The sequence below is a fragment of the Mus musculus genome, chromosome 3 (genome assembly GCF_000001635.26).
Source record: "Mus musculus strain C57BL/6J chromosome 3, GRCm38.p6 C57BL/6J".
NCBI lineage: Eukaryota > Metazoa > Chordata > Mammalia > Rodentia > Muridae > Mus > Mus musculus.
In genome coordinates this window covers 54,943,842-54,955,466 of record NC_000069.6, presented here as the reverse complement: position 1 = coordinate 54,955,466, position 11,625 = coordinate 54,943,842, and the positions used below count along the sequence as shown (strand labels likewise).

Here is an 11,625-nt window from a genome sequence, read left to right as displayed (position 1 = left end):
CCCCATATCTGCATAGATTCTCTCACATCCTCCTCTCTGTAGCTTCCTAGGTTACTTGAAAGAGCAATGAAATGCTCTGGCAATAGCTATTAAATTGCACGATTCAAGAACAAAAACCAAGAAATGAAGTCTTACTTTCTGACTGCATCTTGTCTGTCCAACCTTTATGTGTTAAAATATCCAGCATTTCTTAATTGCTTCACACACCTCTCTGCATGAGGCTCGCAGCATTTACTTTGTCTGTTTCACAGACATGTTTCCAGAATTATAATGTTCTTGAGCACAGTGCCACATCCTGAAGACACTGGTGCCTCCTAACCACTGGTCTTACAGTCTTACTTCTTCCTCTTCCATGATGGTCCCTGAGCCTTGAGTTGTGATTAGATGTCCCTTTTGGAGACTGAGCAACCACAAACACTTTCTCTCTGTACTCTGCCAGGTCATTAGTTTCTGAATTAACCAACAACTATACTAAGAAACTTTTCCAATCCGGTAATCCTTTTTAATGACTAATGCCTATTTAGTCTTTCAAAGAAGATGACAATAAACATTTTAAATAGTCTTCTTATGCAACCTCATATCTAGTGGGTGCTTTATAGCAATTATTAAATCACAAGCCATGGGTGTCTTTATCCAAAAAAGGGGTGGGGGGCTTTGGAAGATGTACCACTCAAACTAAGTACAAGCCAACAGATGCAGGCAAGAAGCCCAGTCAGGGACTGCTTCCTCCTAGCTAGACTGCAATCAGTTAGTAGCTGTAGCAGGGAAGAGTCTCCTGGCTATTAAAGAACATCTTCCCTGCCCTGTTTTGCTGGTCAGGGAGGACAACAGCCCTTACCACACTGTTACATCTTGCCTCAGAGGTGGTTTACATTTATATTTCCATGAAAGTGTAAAACCCTGATTTCTTCCTTTTTAAGTTAGTAATTATTTTATTAATCATTTTATTCCTTTACATTTCAAATGATAGCCCCTCTTCCTGATTACCCCTCCACAGATCCCCCCATTTCATCCCCCCTCTCCTCCATCCCCTTTGCCTCTATGAAGGTGCTCCTCCACCCACTACTCAGAAAGAATAACACTCCTCCATTACCAGTAAGACTGAAAGCTGGTAAAACCACTTTGGAAATCAATCTGGCAGTTTCTCGGAAAATTGGAAATAGTTCTACCTGAAGACCCAGATATACCACTACTGGGAATATACCCAAAAGATGTTCCAACATATAACAAGGACACATACTCCACTTTGTTTATAGCAGCCTCATTTATTATAGTCAGAAGCTGGAAACAACCCAGATGTCCCTCAACAAAAGAATGGATACAGAAAATGTGGTATACTCAGCAATTAAAAACAATGACTTCACGAAATTCATAGGCAAATGGATGGAACTAGAAAATATCATCCAAGTGAGCTAACCCAGACACAAAAGAACACACATGGTATATACTTACTGATAAATGGATATCAGTCCAAATGCTCAGAACACCCACAATACAACCCACAAACCATACGGAGCTAAAGAAGAAAGAAGACCTGATTTCATTCTTTAAGATGTATTTTTTCTACTCTATGTTTATGAGAGTCTGCCTGCAGGTATGTGTGTGCACTACTTATGTGCTATGTCCACAGAGGCCAGCAAAGGCGCCAGATGCTCTGGAATTAGAGTTGCAAATGGTTATGAGCTATCATGTGGGTCCTGGGAGCTGAACCCCTGCAAGAGCAGACAGTGTTCTTTCTAACCATCAAGTTATCTGGTCAGCCCTCAAATCCTCATTTCTAAAAATACTTTCCCATTTGAAAGTGATTAAAATAGTATCTCACAATTTTTCTCCATCTTCATTGCTTAGAATTCCAATGGCCATTTTCTTGTAGTTTAAAAGTACATTTAGTATATTTTCCAGGGGCTTTCTGCATAAATGCCACTCAACAGCCCTGGCAGGGAAGCTTGCCTTCCCACCCCCGTGGAACTGGAAACAGAGGAGTCAGAGAAAAGGTCTTTGTGTCTAGGACTCAGAGTGGACCACCACTTGTAATGGACATTTATAATTTTCTTTAGCTAACTAATATAATTGCTATGATATATATCAATTTATAATTAATATAGAATTTACCGTGTTAAACTTGAACCCTATATTAATTTTTAAGTTCAGAACTACGCAAGGAACCTCAGGCCCCCGAGATGTCCCAGTTTTCTCATCCTGAAACCTGTCATTATTCTATTATTATGAATTTTTGCGGAGGAGAGGGGAAAATGGGTTAGAATTATCTCACATTTTTTTCTTTATGAACCTTAATTAGAAATGCTTGGTAGTAATGCTTTCAGCTTACCTAATCAACTTCTTCCTTGTAAAACTTTACATTTTGCCCAGTTAGGCATGGTACATGCCTGTGGCTCCAACATTTGCAGATGGAGATGGACAGATGCTTGGAGCTCACTGATCAACCAGTCTAGCCTACTGGTGAGCTCCAGACTCAAGGAGAGACCCCACCTGAAAGACTAAGAAGGAGATATCAAGGAAGACATTCAAAAACAACCTCTGGTCTCCACATGAGCACCCCACCCCCACCCCCACCCCCACACACCAAATTTTCTTTAAAGCAAAGCCTGCTGCCCTGGGTATTTGTCCTCTTCCTGTCTCTAGGATTCAGCTGACTTGCAATCTGCCCAGGGTCAGTAGGGCTCCAATTATCAACACAGCAGAGCACAGCAAACTGAAGGTTAATCTTCCCCCATTGTTGAGGCTTCCCAACAGAAGGCTACCCCTCAATGAGTACAGACTTACTTAGCTCTCCAAGCAACAGGATAGCTATGGGAAAATTGATGTTTTCTGTTTACTTAGGGATCAGGATGAAAATACAATCAGCTCAGGAACAAAGACTCTAGATGTTCATGGTGACACATGTGTTCTAAAGACTGGGAAACAGCAATACCTCTCCTGGGCATATATCCAGAAGATGTCCCAACCGGTAAGAAGGACACATGCTCCACTATGTTCATAGCAGCCTTATTTATAATAGCCCGAAGCTGGAAAGAACCCAGATGCCCCTCAACAGAGGAATGGATACAGAAAATGTGGTACATTTACACAATGGAATACTACTCAGCTATTTAAAAAAATGAATTTATGAAATTCCTAGGCAAATGGATGGACCTGGAGGGCATCATCCTGAGTGAGGTAACCCAATCACAAAGGAACTCACAAATTATGTACTCACTGATAAGTGGATATTAGCCCAGAAACTTAGGATACCCAAGATATAAGATACAACTTGCTAAACGCATGAAATTCAAGAAGAAGGAAGACCAAAGTGTGGACACTTTACCCCTTCCTAGAAATGGGAACAAAACACCCATGGAAGAAGTTACAGAGACAAAATTTGGAGCTGTGACAAAAAGATGGACCATCTAGTGATTGCCATATGCAGGGATCCATCCCATAATCAGCTTCCAAACGCTGACACCATTGCACACACTAGCAAAATTTTGTTGAAAGGACCCAGATATAGCTGTCTCTTGTGAGACTATGCCGGGGCTTAGCAAACACAGAAGTGGATGATCACAGTCAGCTATTGGATGGATCACACGGCCCCCAATGCAGGAGCTAGAGATATTACCCAAGGAGCTAAAGGGATCTGCAACCCTATAGGTGGAACAACATTATGAACTAGCCAGTACCCCAGAGCTCTTGACTCTAGCTGCATATGCATCAAAGGATGGCCTAGTCGGCCATCACTGCAAAGAGAGGCCCATTGGACTTGCCAACTTTAGATGCCCCAGTACAGGGGAACGCCAGGGCCAAAAAGGGGGAGTGGGTGGGTAGGGGATTCGGGGGGTGTGGATATGGGGGACCTTTGGGATAGCATTGAAAATGTAAATGAGGAAAATACCTAATTAAAAAAATTAAAAAAAAAAAGACTGGGAAACATAAAATACAATAAACACAAACAGCTTTGAAAGAATTCAGAAAATTACAACTCCACACAGTAGAAAAGAGAATTTTTCACATTCCAAAACATGCTTTGCAAAACCAAGGACAGCTACATTTTCCCAACTCCAACATTAAAGGTGTTCCATGGGACACACAGAAACACAGAGCCTGGGAGTGCTATGAGAAATCATTTGTAAAAGTCTTCAAGATGTAGGCACAAGGCAGGACTTTCTGGAAAGGACTCTAATATCACAACTCCAAGAATGGACAAATGGTATTATATAAACTGCAGCCTTCTGCACAGCTAACCAGAGTCATCTGGGAAGAAGGAGCCTCAGCTGAAAGAAGGCTTCCACCAGATTGGCATGTAGGCATGCCTTGTGTGGCATTTTCTTAACTGTCGGTTGTGGTAGGGCCCAGCCCACAGCGGTCAGCACCATCCCTGTCACCCTGGGTTCTGTATGAAAGGCACCTGAAGGAGAGTGAGGAAGCCAGCCAATGAGCAGTGCTCCTCCATGGTCTCTGCTTCAGTTCCTGCCTTGGCTTCCATTAATAATGATCTGTACATTGTAAGCCACAATAGCCCTTGCCTCCTCTAGGCTGATTTGGGTTATGGTCGTTATCACAGCAGCAGAAACCAAACTGGGACATCTGGCACCCAAAAGGTCAGAGTGAGTAAGGCAGAGAGCAGATGGTAGCTGTTGGTCTTGAGGCATGGGACAGACGTTGGTCAGGCAGAACTTTAAATAGAAGAGTCAGCCAAAAGAGCTTGGACACACCATCTTTGAGGACAGTTTATGAGTGTGTTTCACTGCCCCAAATCAATGGAAGTAGATGTCAAACCTTCTCACCACAAGAGTTAAGCATGTAAGAAAAGCTATCCAACAACAACAACAATAACAATAACAATAATCGCAGGGTTAAAAATATACCCAATGGAATGATAACTCAGATGGACCTTTGAATAAAGGTTATGTTATACCATGTGATAATGAGTACCCAGCAGTGTGTGATCATGCTCACTCTGGTCTCGAAACTCTGCAAAGAGCTTAGAAAAAGAAAGTTCCCAGTGGATTCTTTCATTGATCAAAACCTTGATAGTTTCTTTTCTCTCTGGTGTTCTCCAGGCTCCAGAAAACTAAATGGCAAGATCCAGAAGTGGCAGTTTTCAGATCTTAAGTCTGAGGCCACAAAAATCTTTTGTCTTTCTTTTCTTCTATTCTCTGCCTACATTTCGGCCACGCTAACGTTCTTTATCCGTGCTTTCTCTTTAACCGTGGACCTATACATGGTGGCTAAGAACAATCCGTGAAATCCACTTTAATGGGAGAGGTCACACTTAGAGCTATAGAGCCAAAAGGTGAATTCTCAAATACATACCATTTTCCTTAGGATGACACTTCTACCCCTCAGCCAGCTCAGGCATCTCTACCACGTGAGGGGAAACACTGCTTCCTCGGGACACAGTGGGGCATCCTAACATAGAAAGCAAAATGGGAGTTCAACATGTTTTCTACATTTCTTCCTATAATTTTTTAAATATTTAATTCTGATTAAGGAATATAATTTGAACTGAACACACCAGAGAACTACATTTCACTGGGAACTATCTTTTCAGCGAAGCTGGGTCAATTACCTTTAATAATCCTTATTATTTAAAATTTTTAATTGGGCATACTTATTTATCTTAATTTAATGCTGAAACTATTTTAAGATTCCTCAGTTTAAAACACCCAGGTTAGTGTTTCTGTCTCTAAATTTGAAAAATGAGATAGCCTATGATTTATTGTAAAGAAAAATAATAAAAGCTGGGCTACAATAAACAAAAAATACTAGTGCAGAATATAGATTCAAACTCAGAGATCATCAGCAATGAGTCAAAAATACTTGGTTTGCATTCTGCCCTTTAAAAAAATCCTACCTGGTCAATTATTTGTAGACAGTCCTTAATTCAGATTCTAAAGGCAAGAAAGGTAGTCAGCAAAAACTGTGAAAAAGAAAGAACAAACTAGAGGAAAAAAAGAATGCAGAGAGAGGTAAAATGACTAGGATTAAATGTTGGGGGGAACTGACATGGTCTGTGTTGAGCAAGGTGTTCTGGCATCATTATAGATTCACCAGGACAGTCAGAGGCTTGCAGCTGATGCAGGTCTCCAGGGTGTGTTGTAAGAAGCCATCCTACTCCAGCACAAAGACCAGATGCTCTATCAAGGCTCTCTCCTCCCCCCGTATCACATAGAGCAGGTGTATAAAGCCTTACATAAATGTCTGGCCACTGAGTTATTCTACAAGAAAGAGGAGGGAGTTGTTAATCTTGGGAAAATGCTTCGTGTCTGCACATATTTCAATACCAGACTCATTTCCAGTTTTATGCCAGGATGGATTATATTTCAGTCACATCTATAAATTTCCTGAGGAGGCTGGGGATTATAGGGGATTAGATTCCGTTAAAATTACTAAGGGCAGAAACAGCCTGAAGAAAAAAGTAGAAGGTTGTAGAAAAGGGGTGAGTGGTTGCCATAGTTCCCTGGAGGTGAGGGCTGGGGCTGGAAGTCATCTTGTGTCTGTGTTTTAGGTCTATGGAAGAAAGGCGTCCTAGTCAAGAAACCTGTACTCCAGAGGCACAACAGCAGGTCAAGAGTGACCCAAATACCTCTTAAACCTGGGCAGATGAAGTCATCAGTTTGCCCCAGACCCCCAGTGTATTCTGGGTTCTCTGGAAAGATGAAAGCCTGCTGTTCAGCTTGCTCTCTGGCTCTAAATACTCTTATGATTTACAAAGCAATCCCATTTCATCTGAAAGCTCAGTGCCCAGGTCTGTGCTTCTAAGGCTACCAGGCACTTCATGAAACTACATTTATGCTGATATTCTGGGATCACTAGACTTTGGAATTCTGAAACCCCACACTGTGTTTTTAATGCCTAAAACCATTCTGTCAGAGCTTCAGTAGGAAGGCTTCAACTGTTTTTGAAAAATGTATTAATCTTAAGAGATCAAGATTGATGGAAAGGCCATCCAGAGACTGCCCCACATGGGGATCCCTCCCATATACAGTTACCAAACCCAGACACTATTATGGATGCCAGGAAGTGCTTGCTGACAGAAGCCTGATATAGCTGTCTCCTGAGAGGCTCTGCCAGTGCCTGACAAATACAGAGGTGTATGCTCACAGACAACCATTGAACTTAGCACTGGGCCCCCAATGGAGGAGCTAGAGAAAGAACTGAAGGAGCTGAAGGGGTCTGCAGGTCCATAGGAGGAACAACAATAAAACTAACCAGTACCCCCAGAGCTCACAAGGACTAAACCACCAAACAAAGAGTACATACACATGGAGGGGCCCATTGCTCTAGCTGCATATTTAGCAGAGGATGGCCTTGTTGGACATCAGTGGGAGGAGAGGTCCTTGGTCCTGTGAAGGCTCGATGCCCCAGTGTAGGGGAATGCCAGGGCAGGGAAGTGGGAGTGGGTGGGTTGGTGAGTGGAGGGGGGTGGGGGGCGGGATAGGGGTTTTGGGAGGGGAAACCAGGAAAGGGAATAACATTTGAAATGTTGAAATGTAAATAAAGAAAATATCTAATTAAAAAGAAGATATGTCTTATATAAAAGGTAATTGCAGTATGAATTAATAAGAAGACAAAACACATGTTCTTATCATGACTAGGATAGCTGCAGTATAATTTGAAGAATTGCTCAAGGTGTCTGGATGCCTTACACTCAGAGGCCTTTCCATTGATGACAATCTGGAAGAGAAACCCTCCCTCATATCAAAAACATGGAGTTTGTAATCAGCCTGGGCTATATAGTGAGACCCTGCCCTCAAAATGATAGATAGATAGATAGATAGATAGATAGATAGATAGATAGATAGATAGATAGATAGATAGACAGAGAGACAGAGAGATAGAATAAAACTACGGGGAAAAGCAAATGGCCAAATACAGCTGAGAGCTTGCCTAACAGGGAAATAAAATGTGTTTCCGATTGGGCAACTGAGGCAGTCATTGAGGGGCTCCAATGGTGAAGTTTGAGTCTAGAAAAGACGAAAGAAAAGAAGAATAGAACCAACTTGTATGGGGGAATCAGAGATAGATACAACATGTAGGCATAGTTGATGAAGACTTCCCTTCAGCTTGATTGGAATGGGAAGTATGGGCCAGTGAAAGGACAAAGCAGACTCGAGAGATTTAAGGTTTGAGGAATTGAATGTGTCCTGCAGATTATAGTGAAGAAATTGCCATAGAGGAAGTCCTGAAAATACCAGCTTCAGAAAAATGAACAGTAACCTTAGAAGAGCCAGAAAAGGCACACGTTGTAATTAAGGATACCTCTTTTTGAAAACAGAAGAAAGAAGGCAAGATGTGTGTAAATATAATAGGTTTGTGGAAGCAGAGGGAATGTGCTAAAGATTGGCGTGTTAGTTCCTAGAGGCACAAGGGCATAGCTGGACAGTAATGCTGAGGCTGGGTTTTTATGTCATGATTACAACCTCCAAAGTTCACTGATTATTTTTTTCCTAGCAGAATTCAAGTCCCAGGATAGCACTTCAGACCATCCAGACAGTGTCACAGCTCAAACGACACATTGGTACTTGTTGGTAGGAAGTAGATGGTCTCACCAACTACCCTGGTGAGCTCATATAGCTGAACATGATCAGTTTGTACTGTCTCCACCACAGACATTTTCATAGGAAATTGAATTAAGCAGCCTGATGTTGATGATAGGCAAATGGTACCATGATGATCACAACTCCAAACTACTAAAACAAAACAAACAAACAAACAAACAAACAAAAAACACTTGACATCAACACAGTGGGTTGCCAAAAACAAACCACACAGCAAACAAACAAGGAAGAAAGGAAGGAAAGAAGGAGAAAAAAAACCTCAGGGATATTGATCTGGAGTGAGGCCACAACAAAGACAATTCAAAAAGAAAAAGAAAAACTCAGCCATAAAACATATTCCCACAGACTGGAGTGCACAGCCCTGATCCCAAGCCAATGCTGTTGACAGTCATCCTTCAATGAAGTGAATCAACAGGCTAGTTGGAAGAACAGTAGTCCGGAGGGAACACAGATAATTGTGAGGACAGACTGGTATCTCATTTTTGCTGATGCCTTCAGCCTTTCTGTATGTTAACTAGGTGATAATTAGTGCCAAAATCGGTGGTCTTTATTTTCTCTCCTTACTTTTGTCACTTCAGATAAGCTAGAGGTGCTAATTAACTGTGAAATTGCCCAAAAGATAAGAAAAATGGAGGACAGGGCAAGTGAAAAGGAATGAGAAATGTTTGAATCCAGAAATCTGGAACTTTGGCCCCATAATAGTGGGTTTAACATTTGCGTGGAACCATGTGCCAGACCTCTGTTTGTAAGTTCTACAAATAACTCACTCCTCCTCACTCCAACCCTCTGTGGCAGTTTCTTCCTTACAGATGAGGAACTTGGTCAGAATCATAAAGCCAACCAGTGGCAGAGTCAAACAGCACCCAGGACATGTGACCCCAGCGTCATGTGACCCCAGGGTCCTTAACCATTCCACATCCATCTTGAATAAATTTGTAAACTCATCCAGAATGTAAACTGTGGTGCTAAAGGAGAGCACTGCGATGTGGTGACAGCCTGTTTCAATCCCTAGTATCAATAGTAAAAACAGGTAAAAGTATATGAAAGGACCTGTAGTCACTGAGAAAACTCTCAGAAATATATATCCTAATCGTTTCTCAGTGTATCCTTTTCTTTTCTGTTTTTAACAAGATAATGTCTGTGAGTGTTTGCCTGCGTGTGCATTTGTGCACCACATGCCTGCCTGGTGTCCACGGAGGTTAAAGGGCATGAGATTCCCTGAAACTAGGGCTACAGATGGTTGTGCATCATCTTGTAGGTGCTGGGAACTGAACCTGTGTCCTCTTCTAAAGCAATGAGTGACCTTAACTTCTGAGCCAGATCTCCAGCCTCTACTTTTCCTAGTATGTACTGTGAAATCACAGTGTGGCACAGTTCCTGAGTTAAAACCTTAAAGAAATAATATTTAAATACTTGAAAGGTAATAGAATTTACGTTGAAACTCAATTTCTGAACCAAGTGATTGATACGTAATTTTCACCATTCTAAAAACACCTGCTTTAGCATACAGATCACAGAACCCTCTTCTACGCTTTCTGCTTTTCTCACTAATAAAATTTCCACCTGCCATCCTATTTGTATTCATTTCACCTATCAGGTAAAGAAACCTTGATTCCATCAGCATTTCATTAAACCCTCATCATGTGGTTAATTCTGTATCTCTTTGGAAATGTCATCATCTGCTGTCTCATGGTGAGCTGCCTCCAGTAAACTCTGTGGTGTCCTAGATGTTCATGGCATGCTTAGCTCTCCATCTTGATAATTAAATTACTTGCTTCAGAAATCATTGCAGAATGTCCCAGATGATGGAGATCAAGTGCACATCCAGATGCTCATTAATATTTCCTGTATCCTTGCAGGAGGAAAGTATTGCAATTCTGCCTCTGATCTGCTCTCAAGACTAGAAGATCCTGGGGTCAGATACCCTTTGGTGGTTATCCTGCACCCACTACAGGTTCTCTGAGTGTTGGCAGGGGTATGGGGCTCTTAAGAGATTGCCAAGTGATTCTGGCTGTATTAGTAGAGTTCTCTACATAAATAGAACTTACAAAACACACACACACACACATACACAATTTATTAGAATGGCTTAGGAGTTGTGGTCCATCTGGTCTACTAGAAAAGGTCCAAGAATTCAGTAGTTGTTCAGTCCGAGAGGCTGGATGTTTCAGCTGGTCCTCAGTATATGCCACAATCCTGAAGAAGCGAGCTCTAATGCCAGTGAAGGAATGGACTTGCAAGCAGACAAAGAGCAAAAGCTTCCTTCTTCTGTGTCCTTTATCAGTGCTGCTACCAGAAGGTGTGGCCCTGGTTAAAGGAAAATTGATCTTCTTACCTTAAAAGATCTAGAACAAAGGTGTATCTTACCACCTCCAAAAAACTTAATTGAGAAAACATCCCACATAGGTGTACTCACCACTGGTGTTTTAGTTAGTTACAGATGTTGTCAAGTTGACAAACAAGTATAGCATCACCCTGGCCTATGGCTTGTATTGAGAACCTGTTCATTAGAATGCGGGAAGACTTAGAAAAAAAGCCACGAGGCTACTGTTTGTACACTAACTACAAAAGACTAGGCAGAGCCAGAAGTGGTGGCAGGAGTCTGTAGCTCCAGCACTTGGGGGCTGGAACAAGAGGATCTCGACCTCAAAGTCTTCTTGGGCTACACTGACAGAGCTTGTCTCTAATCAGTCAATCAATCTTGGCCTGCAACAACTGGTCCAGCCTTCAGAATGCTTCTAAATTAGAAACAATTTTAGTGTGTTAGTAATCTTCGTATTTTATTTGTGTGAAGCTGCTTTGAGCAATCCTGTGAGCTTATTATGTCTTTACTTTTCCCTCAGGTCACTGCAATGTCATGGAAGCCACAAATTTCTCAGAATGAGTCAGAAGCATCATGCCTGAGCCGTTTCCTTTAATGTCCAGTGGTCCAAAAGTCAATTATTTCCTTAAAATGGTGATTAAAATACATTTATCTTTCTTCTATAACTTCCATAACCCATTTTGAGAAAGAAAAGGGACCTCAACCTGCAGAATGGAAGGGCCTCAGGAATACTCTTGTAATTCA

At 41.7% G+C, this 11,625-nt stretch overlaps 1 long non-coding RNA gene across 2 annotated transcripts in view; it reads right to left on the bottom strand.

Moving 5' to 3' along the window:
• Positions 1 to 2,209: 2,209 nt before the first annotated feature.
• The window catches only part of Gm31358, a 37,239-nt gene continuing 27,823 nt past the window's right edge, over positions 2,210 to 11,625 (bottom strand). The window contains exons 3-4 of one of the 2 annotated variants that reach the window (XR_375676.2): positions 5,311 to 5,406; positions 2,210 to 2,498 (exon numbers count right to left, since the gene is read on the bottom strand). This is a non-coding gene — a long non-coding RNA (predicted gene, 31358). Of the gene's footprint in view, positions 2,499 to 5,310; positions 5,407 to 10,474; positions 10,866 to 11,625 lie in introns of those variants that run through there. The other variant, XR_375675.2, reaches the window with a different exon arrangement.